General features: G+C 42.8%; 1 protein-coding gene across 4 annotated transcripts in view; it reads right to left on the bottom strand.

The window, feature by feature from the left end:
- TC2N (tandem C2 domains, nuclear) overlaps nucleotides 1-12,288 on the bottom strand; it is a 30,108-nt gene extending 17,820 nt beyond the window's left edge. For 2 of the 4 annotated variants that reach the window (XM_027885304.1, XM_027885308.1), the window contains exon 1: nucleotides 11,855-11,941. The gene's annotated coding sequence lies outside the window, so the exon portion shown is untranslated. Of the gene's footprint in view, nucleotides 1-11,652; nucleotides 11,739-11,854 lie in introns of those variants that run through there. The other 2 variants (XM_027885305.1, XM_027885306.1) reach the window with 2 other exon arrangements.
- Nucleotides 12,289-15,188: the final 2,900 nt, after the last annotated feature.

Below are 15,188 nucleotides of genomic sequence, written 5' to 3'. Positions count from 1 at the left end.
AAATTAGTTTTTCTGCATCAGAGAAAATTGAGTTCATGATAGTGAATTGTTTAGCTGAAACCATAAATACGAGCAAATAAACAAATATAAATCATCTGTCACTGCAGTTGCCTTTCTATCACAGGGCTCAGTGCCTTACCTAGAAAGAAAGGGCTACATGTGGTTATTGAGGATATAACAGTAATAATGCAATTCTACATCTTTTGTACTTCTGTCATTAAAAAGACCAGGTTTTTCACAGTAACATCAAGTCACCTGTGATATAGTCTTTAACCATTATCTTTTTTCCCATTTATCACTATGCAAGTGTTCATACATTTTTTTTCTATCTGAAGACTAACATAAAACAATTCATCAATGCCTACTGTATAGAAGAGAACACTATTTACAGATTACTGTTTTGTAGGCAAGGTGTATCAGTAGCCAAAGTATATAGACACATATCTTAAGAGTTTTAGCTTAAATACAGGATTTTGAAAAGACAGTTCCAAGAGCCAGAGACTAGAGCACAGCTTACACTTTCTTTATGCTTAAAAATGTAGTGGTCTCAGTGATAAATCTTGGACTTGGGTTCCTAGACTTGTACCACAGCCACATTACAAAAAAAATGACAGCATTTGCTGAGGGACAGACCATCACCATCTAGACACAGTGTTCCCTCATTCTGCTTAGAGCACTTGGCTTTGTTTGTGAAAGCACAACATGGATGGTCCCAAATACTTTTAAAAAATTTAATTCACTTAATTAAGCTACAGTAATAAATATAGTTGTTTTTTTGTTTAGTTCAGAAGACCAATCCTGGCAGTAAATTAGATGGCTTGGCTCCCAGTTAATATATTTTCTCATATCTGTATTTTCCAAACTGCCTACAGTTAGTTATACAATTTTCACTGCATGCAAAAGTTTCCTCTTAACCATGTGGGAGAGAAAGAAATTTAGTAGGTTCTGTTGAATATTTTATTAACTGAAAATGAACAAAAATATTGTAGAAGACTAAACAAGTATTTAATGATCTTGACAGAAGCTGACATTTCTATCAAAGGTTAAACTTATCCCACATGCCAGAACTTTTTGCTGGTGTTGGCTACCCCAAAATCCTCAGTATATTATTCAACAGTTGTTAAAAGGTTGCACTAACATGAATTTGTCTGGGAATGCATTTGTGAAATAAACCTGAACTGTAGAGATATTTGTTAGGTGCCCCCCCAAATTCCAAAGAAGTGCTGACTTCCCAGCAATGTCATCCATCTTAACAAGAAGTTAGGACCCCTTGACCCTATCTCTATATTTTGGAGTCAGTTTTTGTTACGCAATATGCATGTATCAAAGATATCTTCCATTCTGGAGATACTAGACTGAGAAAAGGATGGGGGAAAAGGAGAATTATCCCTCACTTTCAGACAAAAAACTGAGAGAAATCAATTTGCAGGAGAAGAAGGAATTGAACCCAGATCTTGTCACTCTGTCTGAAATTCTCCCCTTCTTGGTTGTTTTTCACCAATTTCAGTAATCCTTTTTCATATCTCTCTTCCAGTATCAAGCCAAAGTAAGATAATGATTGTAACTCAGCAGTTGTACTTCCACACTAAGGCAAAAGGAGAGCCAAGCTTATGAGAACATCCTGGAAATGACAAAGTTTAGAAAGCAACCACACACATACACTGAGCCTAGAGAATTACAATCACTATTATTTTAATGGGTTTAGATGGAAAACATAAATTATCTTAATGATTTCCAGACTTCTCTGATAGAAATTTTGACTGAGCTAAAATCAGATAAACAGAGCATCAAAGATTTTAGTTCCAGATGCCTCCAGAGCGATTACAAGACAGCGATGTTTGGAGAAGAAAGTAAATATTTTCAACAACTCATTAAATAAAAAGAACATGATAGAAAATGGATTATTGCAATATTAAATATTAAAAGCTGAAAGCAGTCTGAAAAGAAATGTCAGGTCTTTGCTGCCTTATGAGGAAAGGTTATGTTTTGCAACACGTTTGTAGGCTGCCAATGGATTTTACGGGATTTAGTCACAGCACTGCTCCATAGGAGTTGAACAGGTAACACATTGAAAACCACGCAGTAGAAACAAAGGTGAAGTAGCTGTTCTCAAACAGGGAGAGCTGGCTAAACCAGTGGTTTCAAATGATTTGAGATTTATTGCCAGTCATAAACGTATAAAATGCATTCTTGGATCTGCATTTCAGAGACGCGTCACGGCAAAATTCTAGTAGCAGTAAGTTCTCACCAAGCAGGATGTGTAAAAGAAAATATCCGGAAACAGGGGTGGTTGGTTGTTATTAAGCATTTGGGACAGATCTTGAATGACATAAGTGTCTACAATTCCAGTAGCCAGGACACTTTGCAACATCTGAGGATCTGCCCTGTGGAGAAAGTGAGCTCCAGCTTGCCTGTTCACACCTCAGCCAAACACCAGGTTTATGCTACCTCTGGGCCTTTCTGCCTTTTGGATCCAGGGGATGCAGTCAATCCCAGTCATATAAATCCTTCAGAGAGCATAACAGTGCCACCTCAGGTGGCCAGATGTTTAACAGAAACACAGCACACCAAAAGCTGCTTCTGATGCAGGTCAGATGGATTATCTTTTGACGGAGGTTTAACTTCCACAGCCAACTGTTTTGTGGTTTTGTTCCAGGGGGAGAGCACCTGGGAACTGGGCACTTCTCTGAGCACAGCACTGCACCTCAAAACCATCCAACACTAGTAAAACAGCTTAAATGGTTCTGAGAAATTTTCCTCCAGGTACTTCGCTGCTGTAGCAGCAAGGGGAGCACAGGCACCCACACAGACACACACTTAGCATCAACATAAAGCCCACAGTTTAAAAAAAGAAACTTGAGTATTTTTGGGCCTGTAGGCAGGTCTGACTTTCACCACCCATGCAGGAGAGAGAGAGGTACTTCAAGTGGGTCTGAGCATGTGAAATGAGAGGACACAAGCTTTTGTTCCTATGCGTCATAAACTGCAGCAGCAGCAGATTGTCTCGAGGAAGAGGAACAAAAGAAAAAAAGGGGAAAAAATGTCATGCCAACACACACCTACCAGGTTCATGATAAAAGCCTCCTATCTATACCTATTTCTGGAAGAACCCCACAATAGTGATATCTGCAGTAACTAGTGGGTGTGGGTGTGTACATACACCTTCCTACTCTGGTTGTAGCTGCAACTCTGGGAAAAGCATGAAAGCTCTGGGAATTTATCCACAGAGTAAATTCCACTTCCTCTGCCTTAGGAAATTAGGAAAATGTGAGGCTTTCCCTCTTTTTGTGCCTGGAAAGAGAAATGGATGTCACCCTGAAAGCAGTGGATCACAAGGAGATGCTGAAATGACACAACAGAAAAATAGAGCCTATGAGAAGGCTTTTGAAGGACACAAGCAGAAAGGCAATCTTGTGAGAGACATCTTAGAAACAGTTCAACAGAAACGTAGAGATGCAGAACTCTCCCAGTGCAGCAAATAAATGGAAAAAAGAGTGTAAATTTAAAACTGTAGAGGAGACCACACGTCATTAACCAAGTTTAGCTGATGGGGATTTTCTGACAGACCGTTGCACAGCTTCCCGGGGGCAAAGAGCCTCGTGGAGTTGTTTAAGTACTTACACAACTGAATCTGGTAACAGAAGTGGATGGCAAAAACTTGCTGGGGAGAGTGGCACGCTCCATGATGCAAACAAACCACTAACTGCTGAGGCACAGGAAGCACCTTCCAGCACTGGTAAATGATGACACAGCAGCCCATCAAGGGAAGTTTTATTTCAGAAAATATTCCAATAGCTAATTTGCTTCACTTATAATATCTTAATTCTGTCTCCAGCTTTATTTTTTTTCACCCAGTTTTTATGTCTTCACTATATTGAGCATTAATTATAAGTAGTATCTCTTCATCTAGATCTTAAAATATTAGTATCTAACCTTCTCTTGTATTTCTCTTCATTAAGCTAAGTTGACCAAAGCAAGCCATGCAGACAAGTATAAACCTGTAGGTTTTACACCATTTAAGTCTATTTTGTATAGTTCTTCTCAAAACATTATCTTGCTTCTCTGACCAGTTTCACTCAGGCTGATACCATAACTGAACTGTGCACCTCAGACTCAACAGTATCACAGGACAAACTAAGGTGAGAAAATATTTCATTAATTAACACTTGTAAGGGCAAGATTGTTCTCATTCCTATAGAACTGTATTGACATCCCAAATTGTTACAGGTCCACCACTGGCTCTGCATCCTCCTGATTATATTTCGAGCACGTGGAGAAGAGGAGAAGGATGAGAGTCTCCTACCCAGACAGCATCTCCACACTCCCTCTGATGACTGCTGTAGTGTTCAGGTAAGATACTGTTTGTTCAGCTCTCCTACAGGTAACAGTTGCAGATAAAGTTTAAAACCCTTGACATCAGCGGGAGCGTTCAATACTGTATAAAACTGCATAAAAATATTATTCAGCTTTAGCCAGCTCCCCTGAGTCAAAGAAAACCATATCGGATGTCAATTCTTAGCTCAGGTGTTGCCCCTCCCCGGGCAGATGGAGCTCGTTAGCCCTGTAAGGCAATCCATCCTGAGGACCTCGCTGCCACCGTCCAAGCTCGCTTGGCCCCGGCAGATGAACCTCAGGATTAAAGGGTGGGCTCAGTTCCGCGCACACTGTGTCTCACCTAAAAAATCCAATGCGCAGGCTGGAAGGTGTAACGACCTTCCCCGGTTCTTTGTTCGCAAAGAGACTGGCCATACATACAAAAGCAGAACTGACTGTGACCCCCAAGCTGCTCTGTATGTTCTCCTGCCAAGGAGGTCTAGCTCTAACTGTACCAGGGCAGAAGCTTTTACTGGAGCAGCCACATTTTCCTGCATGCAGTTGTGAGAGACCATGCCATGTCCCACTACAACTTTCCCTTCTCCCTCCAGCTTCTCTGCCCAGACAAAGATGATCTAATGTATGTCTCTCTTTGTGCAGGCCCTGAGCTGAACCCTACAGAAAGCTCCCTTGTGCAATCTAGCTGTGGTCTCTTTCAGCTCAGCAGCTGCTTCTTCCCAGGGCTCCAGTCTTGAGGAGGCCAAATGGCTTTCACCACATCTGCACATGCAGTCCAGGCACAAGAGCACTGAACAGAGAATGTCACAAAGAAGAACTAATTGCTCTTGCCTACTTCCCTGAAGAAAAATAAAGCTGAGCAGGTGTGTGTGCTTGAGCTATTGTGCTACAGGAACAACTGCTTCTGCTTTCCAGGCACCCCTTGGAGAAGGGGAATAAGCCCTGGCACGAGTACACGATCCAAAGTTGTCCTCCTGACACGGTCCCCAGGGACACCCTGACTCTGGCTCAGCATTACAGCCTTGCACCTGCAGCCCTTACACACACAGCCTTACTGCAATCCTACCCCAGTACACAAAAGATTAATAATATCATTTACAAGGGCCAAAAGAACAATTTCCATAAATCTGAACCAGTTTTTCTCATGTGAGATTTATATTTGAATTAAGAAGGAAACATTATAAATCTATCCCATGATAAAGCTTAAAACTTGGGATTTTAATATGCTGAATCCCCTATGCATTGGGCTGTAAAAGTTGATATAGTGTTTCTTCCTAATGCTGCATTAGGCAAGTAACCAATTCATCCAATTACTGAACTGACAACACTGTTCCTGTGAACCGAATATAAATTCACTGACTTGGACAAGGATGTACAATATGGTATGTATTGGGGCAGTAAACACAAAAGAATAAATCCATTATGTTGGACTACAGACCATTCTGGATTCAGATGGAAAACGGCAAAGCAAGAGTTGAAGTCAGGACACCAGAAAAGAAAGCTGAAGAGACTGGAATATCTGTAAAAAGAACTTGGCTTTTGATGAGAACATGGAAAGAATTCAACATAAGATAAGTCCTTTGCTCTAAGCAGATTAGGAACAAATCATGACAATCACTGATGGTTACTTTATAATCTAACTTAAAACTTTAGACTTTCTTTACGTATTCTGTGTCAAGTTTTAATCCAATCTTTTGTCCTTCTGCTATAATGCCAGGAAGCCACAAAAATAGAACTGTCAGCAGTCCCTCTATAGCTCTGATACCAAAGAAAACTGGAAACATCTGGATTCATTTTTCAACAGGAGAGCCAAGAAGAAGGTATTTTAGGCAAGAGCATCTGCCTGTGGAGTTCCCTAACATGGTTAAATGTGTCTAGTTTTGAAAAGATGGCCCTTGGAAACCAATTCCATGCAATGCTGAAAAAGAACACTGAATGGCATCCAGGACTCCTCAGCCTCTCCCATGACCACAGAGCCATACAGAAAACACATGGATACACATATAACATCCAGTCAGCTAATGCAAACAGCTTTTCCTGTATATTTGAGAAAAGAAAAAAAAAGTGAAGAAAAACCAAGCAGTTTTGTGTGGAAAAGTAGGTTCATTTACCATTAAAACTGTTGACCTACAAGAGCCAACATGGAATATTTCTTTACGTATACGTGCACACACACATTTACTGCTTTGGTTTAGGTTGTCTAATTGTTATTTTACATATAATTATTATTATTCTGTTTCATGACAAAAAAGCCTGTCAATTGCAGAGTTTCCACTGGATGAGGATTCCCTGTTCAGCAGTTCTGCTCCATACTGTCCCTGTATAACCAGTTACAGCACTGTGGTAAAGGAAGGAAACATTTAAATTGCACAGATGAAAGGTAAAAGACTGTGGCTGAGATTAAGAAAGGGAACAGGTGACTGCAGTACATCTCCTATATGAAAACAGATTAAATGAATGAATCAAGAAAAGGAAATGGGAACTGATCTTAATTAATTCAAATCCAAAACAGATTGGGAGTATGGCTCTGCAGGGCATGTGTACTGAGCTCAGGAAGCTGCCTAAACACACACTGAAATAAAAGTCCAAAAGAATCCTGCCTTTATAAGGTACCACTATTTATTACTTTTTGCATTAAATCCACCCAGACCAGGGACACAGAACAACATTTACCAGCCCCACCAGTGTCTCTTGGAGAGCTATACTGTCTGGAGTAGCTGGCAGCTACCCAGGCAGATAAGTGGTAACCAGGCACATTTTTTAAAGGAGTTTGTATAGACATTGGGAGAAACCAGCAGCAATCAGAACAGTCTCAATTTAACGGCAGTATCTAACATCCCAGTCATTACTGGCCAAATGCTGCTACAACTGTGGGAGATGGTGGTGGGACTCTCCTGAAAAGAGAGAGGTCATGAGAACAGAACTTGGCAGCATGAACTCATCATTCTCTTTTTTCCCTTCTGACAGATTTGCTTTACAACACAGTGAACAACAGCTACAGCATGAATATAAGGTGTTTTTTTAATCCTATTGAGTTTAAATCAACACTCTTCACAAGAGAATTTGGACCCATGACTTTCACACGTTGCTGAAACCAGATCTGGAAATACACATACCACTGAACTGAATGAAAGTCAGGACAATTCAGGGAGATGGTCTGTGTTTAATCAAGACATCACAGAAGAAAATTTTTAGCTACTCAAGTCACTGCTGAACAGACAGAGAACCTGAATGGGAAACTCACAGAGAGTTCCCAGTCTAGAGGCCAACAATTCCCTTTTGCAAAAGTAAATGGTGGAGAAAAAAGCCTCAATGAATCCAACCCAGAATTAAAAGTTTTAGAATTTTCCTCTACTGCAAAATGAAACTGGCCTTGAAAATGTTTTGTTAAACACAATTTCTCTCAGAAACAGGAAACACAACTTGTTTTTGTATCAGTTCACCACTAACCACAAAGACGCTGCTAGCTCAAGCAACTTTTAAACCTCATTCCAGCTAACCCTCCTCTCTCTGCATGGCAGGCACTTTCCTCACTGGAAGACACGCACGCACAGCAGACTGGATACCTGAACTTTTAAAGAGAACTCATCCTTAGCCCCCTTTTTATCTGCCTCCTCCAGCCCCTGCCAAGCCCTGGTCAAGGGCTGGGCCATTTCTGGCCACATTAAACACCCTGACCCAGCTTCAACAAGCAGGGTGGACAAAGCCACGTGCAGCCCCTCGGCCCAGAGGTGTGAGAGCTCCATGCAGGCAGAAGACCCTCCCACAGCTCTGATGATGAGGTTTTCACACAAAAGCCAAGCAACCTTCTAGCTCTCCATGCTTCAGATGTGCATTAATGTATCCCAAGCACAATGTGCTGATGAGGCTGTTCCACCGTTCTGGGGCCCAGCATGGTGCCCAGGGGAGCTGGGCAGGGAGCCAGGTATCCACTTCCCAGGCTGCAGCACACTGCACCATCTGACATCCACCTTCCAGGCTCCAAAGCACAGGTGCTAAATCAACAAGAGTGCCTCATAGGTTTTGAGGTCACTGGGACATGGTGCGTTTTTGGACTTCAAAGCTGGTTTAACTGCTGAAGGAGCATCTCCAGAACTTGCCCTTCAGGCCAGATCCAAAACTCATTGCAATAATTACAAGAACCCCCAAAACATCAAGGGCTTTCATTTGGGACCTAATTAGCTGTTCTCTCCAGTTTAAGTGTGGCTATTAGATCACCGAAAAACAAAGATTCAAAACAAAATCACCAGGGTACAATTTACAGGAAAGATAAGCATCAGATTGCTGATATAATTTTTTTTTTGGCACTGAATTAGGGTAAACTTCAGCTGCAATGACAGGCAAACAAATACTCGTGCTAAGCTTCAGAGAAGCATCCTCACTAATTCTGCATAGTTTGATGTATTAAGATTAGTAAGGAATATGATGCAACACAGATGAGCTCAACCAAATCCAGGTTTTGAACCTCTTCCCACATGAGGCTCCTTGGTTTAGGTTGGAAGATTCATCCTGGCTGCAAAACGCGATCAGCCTAATTTTTCTCAACATAAGCAATCTTTCTGATTGAGTCTGAACAGCATTACTAACTGGAATGACAACATGGCTTAACTCAAACAGAGCCTGTCCTACTGAAAGTCAGAGCTTGCTTTGCCTTTCACTTTTAAGAGACGAGATCTTAAATTCTCTGCTGACAGAGATTGGGTGTTGTCCTACTTAGATTACATTGAGAATATTTACCAGATTTAAGGTATCTAGGGAGATAGCAATTCAGAGTAAACAAAGCAATTCTTTCATAAAATTAAACAAGAGTCTGAAGAGGGGAGCAATAATAGGTCAGGATATGCTTCACATAAAATTCACTAAATGAAGTAAATAACATCTTAATCAAGCAAACAAGTTCAATAAATATTCCACCAAAGTCAGAGGTATTTCTCGTATAAGCCACAGCAGGTAGGATTTACTGGAAGACAGGAGGCCTAAGCTAGCCAAAGCCTGGCTTTCTAGCTGAGGCTGTCCTTTCTAAGGCAGATCCTCTGGCTCTGCCCACCACACATGGGGGCTGCATCTGCCTGTCCTGAACTTGCTTAAAGCACTGGCTGCTACCAGAGGGGCAGTTCTGCTCTCCCTTGCCAACAGCCATTCCTGTGGGATCCAGTAAACATGCAGCTGCACAGTGAGTTGGCCCAGCTCACTGATTAGATACAAAATTAAATGACCAGAATAAACAACCTTTTTTTTTTTTTTTTTTTTTTTTTTTTTAAAAAAAAAGCAGTTTTCCAACTCTCCCTGCGGTTGACTGCACAAGGTGGGGTCAGAATGCAGTGGGGAAAACAAAGGGCCAGAGCAGGACTGTCCTTTTCACAGCCAACCCACAACCCTGGGGAGCGCATTTAGAGTAACGTACAACTGAGAGTAAACCACCTAGGAGTACAATGAACAGAGGGTGAGTGAAAAGCAAACCAGCTGATACTAAACAAGTGACAGAACAAGCAAGTAAAACGACTAAGCCTAATGATTAGGACAAAGAAAAAGAGACCAGTGCCTGAGCTTTTTTCCCAACACTGTGAATTAATAGCCTACACATACACATGACTGACTGAACAATCCTGCCCACATTCATTCTTTCCATAGCACAGGAAGAAAGAGGAATTAACCACCTGGGGATCCATCATCTAAATTAAATGCAGGGAAGGGCTGTGGAATTCATGTGACATCTGTGGAGTCAGTCCAACATACCCTTCGGGTACAGTGTATTTAGTAGGTGTCATTTTTATAAATATTTGCAAGAATCAAGGGACACTTTAATAATAAATATATTTTTCTTGAAATTAAATATTGCTTAACCACATGTATTCTGCAAATATATATTTTAATATTTAACATACAGTTGGACAAAGGACTAGAAATCAAACTTCCTCACTTCTGGATTCATTCCCTAGCCACCGACTTGTAAGATCACAGCTCACCTAATGAATATTTCTGTACTGAAAGCCAGGCAAAAACAGTTTCATAAGAAAGGAGCCAGAGACCACCAGCTCAGAACAGCACTCTCTTGAGAAATGAAAGAGGCAAATTCAGAACTTGACTCTTCACATCTGTCTAACAGCTATAGACAAAACCTAGAAAGAATAAGGAGGGGGAAAAACGCCTAGCAGTGTATTCCCTTATATGTTTTTTAAGTGGTCCTGATCATCTATATGTAACCTAAAGACACTTGGGCTCTCCAAGAGCAACTTGTCAAGGAATACCTTATTTCTGGATGCCTGGACAGCTTGGTCACCTAACTAATCAACACTACAAAAACTAAAGGCACATCAAGCATCAGACCTCAATGCATTCAGCAAATATCACTGGGAAAAACCTGAGCCTGCCCAGCTCAGAGACCAAGGGTTAGGACTGCAAGGATCTAGCTCCGAGGTATGGGTGCTTACAGGATCATTGAGATGTCCAGGCACTTGACAGCTGTGGCCTAGCACAAGTCCCTCGAGGTCCTGTTCTCTTTGTGCACAGTTACAGCGGCACTGAATGGAAGTCTACCTTGCAGGAACGGTCCCAATATCAACCTTTCCATTCTTATCGAGAGAAATGCATCACATGAGACACTGGGCATGTTTCCACATCAAAGGAAAGTTACAAGACCAGCTTAATTTAAGACGATATTTATTTCAGACTGCTGTTTAATAAGGAGTGAGCTTACACACCCAGGAATCCAGCCTTATGGTATGCATTCAAAAAGTACACTCTGAACAGGACAGTTTGAAACTGCTTACAATCACAACTGCTGCTTTAGCAGTGCTCTTGGATACAGCAGGCTATAACTTCAGTAAATATGTATTTTCTGATGCTAATTTCACTCCATACAAAAGGGAAACTCTGTCTAACTATATTCACAACTTCCTTCTGAGTTTTGGCTAAACCACATCTCTAATTACCTCAAGTGTTCTTACAGAAGGTGATCTAGTTAGCTATTGCTGGCCTATGGCAATGCTTAGCTGTTAATTCACACCGAAAATCTGGATTTTACAAGGGCATTTTCATACAGGAATCCCAGCCTGAAACCGTTTTAAGTGCAACTTAACCTCGGACCTAACTTACATGAAGATTGAACGCCAGACTACTTCGAAACAGTTCCTATTTTTCTACCTGCTTTCATTTCTCAAAGCTGACAGGAAACACACAAGACCCACGCGGCCGCCACCGCCGGGGCAGCTCCTGCGGCCCCTTGTCCGCCCCTTGTCCGCGGCCCCCGGGCGGGGGCTGCCCGAGCCTCCCGCTACCCCTCCCGCTCCCCTTCCCGCTCCCCTTCCCGCTCCCCGGTACCTGCTGGGAGGGCTCCCGGCCGCCCCTCTGCCCGCTCGCGGCCGCCTCCTGCCCGGCGGAGCTCCTGCGCTGCCCTGCCCGGGGCTCTGCCCTGGCTGCTCTGCCTCCCTCCCGCCCGGCCCCCGCCTGCCCTTCACAGCGGGCACTGCCGGCCCCGCCGCCCGCCCGGCCCGCCAGGTGCGCTCCCACAGCGCTTACTCACCGATCCCAATCGCGGAGGGGGAGTTTCCCCGCCGCCCTGGGACTCTCCCGCCTCGCCAGAGCCACTCACTGGGGCAGACTTGCCTCCCAATGGCTGCCCGTGACTCTTCGTTGTCGCTTGCTGGACCGTGACACCTGCGAAGTCCGTGCCAGAGCTGCCCCTCGCTTTGCTAGAAGCACAACCAGGCGTCTGTTTCAGAGAGAAAAGGCGAATTTTTCATGTTTTACAATGTTCTTAGAAAATGGCATGTCTAGTTTGAATGCGGATCCCTTTAGTAAGGCTTTATATGGACACATGAGGAAGCCCCTGCCCCAAGAGTGTATAGTCGGTAGGGTAATTTAGGGATCACACACAGGGGATTGGTTCAGAAATTTCAGCAGGAAATTCTGGTTTGGAAGTTTTCTTGCTGGAAGGAAAAAGTTCTGGGAGGCTCAAGGTGACCTCGATTCCAGTTTTTGATAACTAGAAGTGCTAAAATACCCCTGGAGGCAAATAAGAGCAGAAGGTGGGACTGCATGAGTAGGAAATGGGGTATATTTCCCCAAATAAATGCTGTTTACACTCTGAGAACATGAGCATTTCCAGTCTGAAGTTCTGCACAGTCACTCTAATAGCTCTTGGTTTGAGGTCTTTGGTGGATTCCCCATCCACCACGACTGTAGTTTTTCTATTACAATATTTTTCATTTAAAATTTAATAGCGCCACAGACCTGCTGCTAATTAAGAATTTCATGCCTGTCCTCATGCAATATAACACAGCTACTTCGAGCTCCAGAGCCACTGCAAGGGGAGACCCTCTGCCAAAAGCACAGACTCATAGTGTTTGAGCTAACAAAGCATCTCTGTTCATCTCTGCACAGAGCCAGTCGCAAGTACTGGGTATCATATAGCTGAGTAGCTCTGATTCCTGTTAATGAAGCTCAGGAGATTATATGTGGTCACTATTTTAAAAAAATACGAGTAACCTGGTATGCTTCCAGAATTATCTGAGTCCTGAGGTGCACATTAAACACCCATTTCAAGGCATCTCACTAAATTAATTTACATGGTCGAACAGCTTTATTTACACTGTTCATAGAAGTGTGTTGTTTAATTACTGATAAGGTCCCTGTATGCAGTTTGCTGCTATCAAATTACGTCAGCATTTTCATGCTCAAAGGTTTTTCAGGCTCTCACTGACTTCCAGTCCTGCCTGAGCAGCTCTCCAGCTGCTGGAGTTGGCAGTGCAGTAGCAGCCAGCCTTTGTGACTGCAGGTTGCCTCTCTGATGAAGGAAAGGACACTAAAAATAGTATTTTTGATAAGTCAGTTAAAGGAAAAACAAACAGTTTGCAATACTAGTTTCCTTCTTAATCAGGGCAAGGCTGTGCTCTGTACTTTGAGGGGGTCCCTTCTCATATCTCTGTGGCTCTTTTCATGATTTGGGACACACCTTTCAGTCTGCCTTCAGCTGCTTGAAAATTGGGAATTAAATGTCAATAAGCACAAAATGCAGCTGCACACAGTAAGGGATGCGGACAACCTGGTCTTGTATGGAGAGGGAGAGCATTACTGTGTTATGATTTTTTTAGTTGGGATGGAAAACAAACCTCCCCCCCCCCCTTAGAAGATTCTTGTTCCAAACAAATCTAGTTTGAGATCAGTAGTGAAACCAATTTACCTCTGTTTTTTGCTCCTCAGACCTCTGTGTCAAGCTGCAAATATGATCTTCCTTCCCTGCCAACCTCCTGGCAGCATCAAGAATGTGCTATGCTCTGCTCTAGCACTTGCTGATCTTTCTGTAACTAAATCCTTCTTGAGAAACCTGGTGATGTTCCCATGCCTCACAGATGCCTGCTCTCAGCCCCTGTCTTCTCTGTGTCCACCCCAGGCTGCCATTGCAACTACTCATCCTCACTAGTTCCTGGTGCTCTGCAGCTCCTCGTTCTCCTCATGTGGCCTCCACCCAGGGCACCCCCGGTACTGAGACCAAGCTAATAAACTGGCCTGTTTTTGGCTGGCTCTGCCAAACCACAGCGCTCTCAGCTCCAGGAGATCCAGGGCTGAGATTCTTCAGCAGACCCATGCAGGGCCAATAGAGGAGAATTTATTAGTCTGGGCTACGCTTCACCTCTCGTATTCCCCAGCGAGGCCTGTCTCATCTGTTTTGAACTGCTGCACAGCAGATTTGTTCACTTGTTGCTGAGGCTGTTTGTGCTATTGGATTACAATGTGCCAGTGTTTTTCATGGTGAAAGAGGAGTAGCCAGAAGTAGCTACAAGCAGGAGTGCATTTTATCAGCTCTGGGCCTCAAATCTTTAGAAACTAGACGTGAAGCAATAAAACTCCCCATGTATAAATACTGACACAATGTTCTTGAGTAATTACTTACATCTGCAAACACTTTCAAATAGATTAAGACCCTTTTTCTTCACTTTGTGCAAGTATTCCAGTGAACAGTTTTCAGGAGGTATGCTGATGGAGGCTGCAGCTTTGCACAAATCCAGCCTGAATTCTCCCTCTGATCCTTTGCATCAGAACCCTGATCCTACCACTTGTGCACACTTACTGAATCGTGCCAACTTCCATGTTAAAAATCAAGAGGTTCAGAGGTTGAATCAATGTTTGCACAGAGGACACTGAAATCTTTCAAATACAGAAGTGGAAAAGATAATTGCATAGTAGTTCTTGCCTAGTTTACAAAGGCTTACATGAAATCAAGCAGTTGATGATTGCAAACACTTACCCAGCTCTTCTGAAAATCTGTCAGAGCAAGTAAGCATCTAACACTACTGCATATGAAATATTTTACTTTCAGGAACTAATATCAAGTGATGTACTTATGATGAGAGTTAAAATCATTAAAATATATTGCAATAGCCAAGTGATGAGGTCAGCTGTCAGGACCCAAAAGCCAAGGCCTTATCAGGATAAGTCCAGCACACAGCCTACAACGTCTCATAGCCAAACTCCATGTGTAGCCACTAAATTAGGTTTTCTGAGGCAGAGGCTTTGTGAGAGAAAAGAAGGATTTTTCAACTTAGATTTCAGTGAAATAGCAGAGTACTTTTCAGCTGAAGTCTTTAAGCGGTTAATACACCTTCATTACAAACAACTTCTGCAGCCAGAGGATTTTACTACTATTAAAGTTTTTGCAGCAGAAATCTTTATCCCTTGAGGTTGTACTGGGAGAAACATGAAACTGTTTCCTCATCCTCCTTGTCCTACTCTCAGCTGGAGCCTGTTTTTTTCCATTCCCATCATAACCTTTGGGTTTAGCTGACACCTTCCCTCCTCTGCCACAGATGCTGGGTGGGGTTCACACACTTCATTATAGAAAGCTGCTGTAATTCAGT

This window comes from Empidonax traillii, unplaced genomic scaffold, assembly GCF_003031625.1.
Source record: "Empidonax traillii isolate 1590-97213 ecotype Southwest subspecies unplaced genomic scaffold, ASM303162v1 scaffold164:size861626, whole genome shotgun sequence".
Classification (NCBI taxonomy): domain Eukaryota; kingdom Metazoa; phylum Chordata; class Aves; order Passeriformes; family Tyrannidae; genus Empidonax; species Empidonax traillii.
Note: the sequence above shows the minus strand (reverse complement) of the source record. Positions and strands in the feature narration are given on the sequence as shown.